Genomic DNA, 3,891 nt, shown 5'->3' with positions numbered 1-3,891 from the left:
GCCCCCTGGGGTACCCACAGGCAGGAGTGGGTCAGACATAAACCAACCTGACCACGGCCCCATCCAAGCAAACCCACCCTCCCCAAGGGCTCTAAACCCCTTTGCAAATGTGCTTTGCAGACAGAAAGGACAGTCCTGACGCCAGGCCCAGGCCTCCACTACATCCCTTATAGGCTTTCCTGGAGCCTGTGGCAGAGCAAGTGAAACACCAGCCCTCCTCCCTTCTCTTTGAAGTGGCTGGGAAACTGTAGCTGGCTAGGCAACCTGCACCTTGGGCCCCAGGCTGGGGCACCTAAGGCAGCTCCTCCTTGAGCATTTCCAGTCTGGCCAGTCTCTGCCAGAATTCCGTGGCTATGGAGTGGGCTCCAGTGTGCAGGGATAGGCTGGTGAGGACAGCATGCCATGCTAGTCACGTACCATCACACAGTGCACACCAAAGTGCTTCAGCAGAGTAAAGAACTCTGGACCCAGGCTGTGTCTGGGTTTTTTTGATTCCAAGGGATTAAAGGCAAACAAGCTTTGCTGTTATGAATGAGCCTTTGCTTGAGCTTCATGGCAGCAAGGCTTGTGTCCTCATCTGAGACTGCTCTCATACCAGTGCAAGAAGGTTGCTGCTTTTAGAAGGCTGTTCTAAGTGACTTACATGTCCCATGTTCCCAATGGTTTATTGGGAAAAAGGAAGAATGGGGCTGTGTCAGGGAATGTTACAATGCTGGTCCTCTCCTGGGTGCCTGCAGGATGGGAAGGGACTGGGGGTCTTATCCCAAGAGTTTTTAATCCGTCTCTATCCCTTGGCACCAGTGGTTTTAGAGCTGACACGCCAGTGCCTGCATGCTGGGGGGCCAGTGGCTCCAGCAAGGAGCCAGGATTTCTGCATTCAGGCTCCCTTAGCACCTCTGTGGAATGTTTGCCCTGATGTTAAAGCCTTGAGAGGTACAGTGGGTATGTTTAACCAGGAGCTGGGAGCACGTCTGGGTATTTATAGGCTTGGACCATGAGAGTTGCACCATATTATCTTAAAAAGATAGAGTGGCACGAGCCTGGGCTCAGGGCTTTTTACACATTTTTCCTTGTTTGTGGAGCAAACAGGGAGTGCTGTGGCTGAGGCATCTAGAGAACGTGTGAGACACACTGGAGGACCTATCCCTCCTCACTCCTGTTTTTGTCACAGTGGATGAACCCCTTTCCTTGCTGGTCTGTCTCCCTAGCCCCCTGCATCCCCCGTGGCTCAAAGGGGTGAACCAGAGCATTGTCCCCTGCAGCCGCAGCTGTGGGTGTGGGGTGACACGCCCCTGGGGCCTGGCAATGCTTTCGCAACCTCGGTGCCTGCTTGAGAGGATTCCCAAGGTGGGGTCAAATGACTCAGCTTCACTAGCTCCAGTTGGGAAGAGCACCCCAGCTCCCGCTCTGGGAGATTGGGGTCTCCTCTGCAAGTGACACCAGGGTGTCCCACCTGCCCTTTTGCCACACAAGCAGGGATCTGATGCACCTTAGTTTATAAACATAGAATCCTTTAGGTTGGAAAAGACCTGTAAGGTCATCGAGTCCAACCATTAAGTCAACACTGCGGAGTCCACCACTAAGCCATGTCCCTAAGTGCCACATTTGCATGACTTTTAAATGCCTTCAGCGATGGTGATTCCACCATTTTCCTGGGCAGTCCGTTCCAATGCCTGATCAGCTTTGCAGGGAATAAATGTTTCCAATACCCAGTCCAGAGCTTGCCTGGCACAACTTGAGGCCATTTTCTCTCATCCTGTCATCTGTTACCTGGGAAAAGAAGCCCTCACCTCACTACAGTCCCGTTTTACGCAGTTGTAGAGAGCGATGAGGTCTCCCCTGAGCCTCCTTTTCTCCAGGCTAAACACCCCCATTTCCTTCAGCTGCTCCTCATAGGACTTGTGCTCCAGACCCTTTCCCAGCTCTGTTGCATTCTCTGGACATTCTCCAGCACCTCAATGACTTTTTTGCAGAGAGGGGCCCAGAACTGGACACAGCACTTGAGGTGTGGCCTCACCAGTGCCCAGTACAGAGGGACAAACGCTGCCCAAGCCCTGCTGGCCACACTATTTTTGATACAGGCCAGGATGACATTGGTCTCCTTGGCCACCTGGGCGCACTGGCTCATGTTCAGTTTCAAATGCCTTATTTTAGGGGGGCTCTAGCAGGTCTCCCATTTGCAGTTTGGCAGCCCTCTGCCAGGGTTGCTACAGTGGCCTCTTTGTCCTTACACATGGCTGTGTGTTTGCCTTCACCCCTTCCTCAACGTTTTCTCCTAAATTTATTTATCACAGTGGTACCAGTGTCGTGAACTGCAATGACCTACAGGGCAAGGAAAGCTTCAGCTCAGAGATGCAAATTATTATTTTGCCCAGCTGTGGGTGGGATTTTTAGAGGACATCTTAAAATTCAGAAAAAATGCATTTCTGATTTTGAAGCTCATTGCTAAAAGAGAAAATTATTCTTCCATCTGAGCTGAGCAGAGCCTACACTACAGGTGCACAAGCCTGGGCAAGTCTGGTTTCAAACACCCTGCCTCCGCTGGTTCTGGTGCCGGTGTGAAGGTGCTGGATGCAGCTCATTAGTGGAGCCTGATTCACCCTCCCTGAGATCCCAAGTGAAGCAGTGGTAACTTTTTCCCGGCATGGTGCCAGGATCTCGCCCACTCCCTACACCGTTTCCTAAACTGATGTACAATTTACAAGGTGAGGGTGCGTTTTGCAGTGGCACTGGCACATCCCAAGCTACACCCTTTTTCAGGGTAACACCCACAAAAACAAGCCAAAAAGGTAGTTTAGTAGCAGCTCTGGGTGGTGGGAAACCTGGGAGCAGAGGGGGGGTTGCACTAAGCACAACAAAGTGATTCATGCAGGCCCTGGCCATCCTGTCCCAGCTCTGTGGGCACTGGGGAAGATGTCCTCAGCATCATGGGTGGTGGGAATCCCCAGTCCATTCATGCTGGCTGGGTGAGGCTGGTTTGGAGGCAGAGCTGGCCTGCAGCTGTCTTAAACATGTTCTGGCTGCCATCATGGGCTGCAGTGACCTTGGGGAAATGCTAAGTGGAGCTGCAAAAGGCCAAGGCTAGGTGGTATTTTTTCCCTTGGTGTCCTTTATGCTGCAAACTGTGATCCTGGTGGCGGGTGAGGGTGGCTCACCAGTGGCTGCGTGACACAAGTGGATGTCATAACACGCAGGAGACCTGAGCATGGCTCCATCCTCATCAGGGCCATTTGCAGCAGCCTTTGAACATGGAGTGTTTTCACCCCAATGGACTTCTCCATCACATCTTGCTCTTCCATCTTTTCCCTAGCTATTAAAAAAAAAACCAAAAAACCAGAAAGGCTTTTGTAAGTCAAATATACTTATGGTCTTTAAGATGCTCTGGTGTCTTCACTAGGGTTTACTTACACACTACCTTGCCTCAGTGGGCTGCTGCCAAGCTCGACATCTCCTGTCCCTGTGTCCCACGCACTCCATGGCCCTGCCCAAATGCTTGACGCCCCCACACCACCTGCCCGCTCCTGACCCTGTTCGGCATTGGATGTTCTTCATCATCCCCTGGCTCATCCTCCCCCACGGCTGGTGACACACCTGGCAACCACCTTGGGGAGGAGGGCACCTACCCCTCCCTGGCTGCTGGTACTGTCTGCTCCTCGGGGCAGGGATCTCGTGTTGTTTGCCTCACCTGAGTTATTTTGCAGCAGGCTGAAATTGCCAGGGACAGGCAACAACAATCCTGGCAGACACTGGCAGCAGGCAGCGTGACCTGCGGCTGATGGGATGGGGTGCTAAGTGGCAGTGATGGTATTGATTCATCCCCACCCACGCCAGGATGTGATGGGGAATACAGGGACCCAACTCACCTTGTCATCACCTTGGGCAATTCCTGCT

This window comes from Corvus brachyrhynchos, unplaced genomic scaffold (genome assembly GCF_000691975.1).
Source record: "Corvus brachyrhynchos isolate BGI_N302 unplaced genomic scaffold, ASM69197v1 scaffold62, whole genome shotgun sequence".
In the NCBI taxonomy this organism is placed as follows: domain Eukaryota; kingdom Metazoa; phylum Chordata; class Aves; order Passeriformes; family Corvidae; genus Corvus; species Corvus brachyrhynchos.
Note: the sequence above shows the minus strand (reverse complement) of the source record.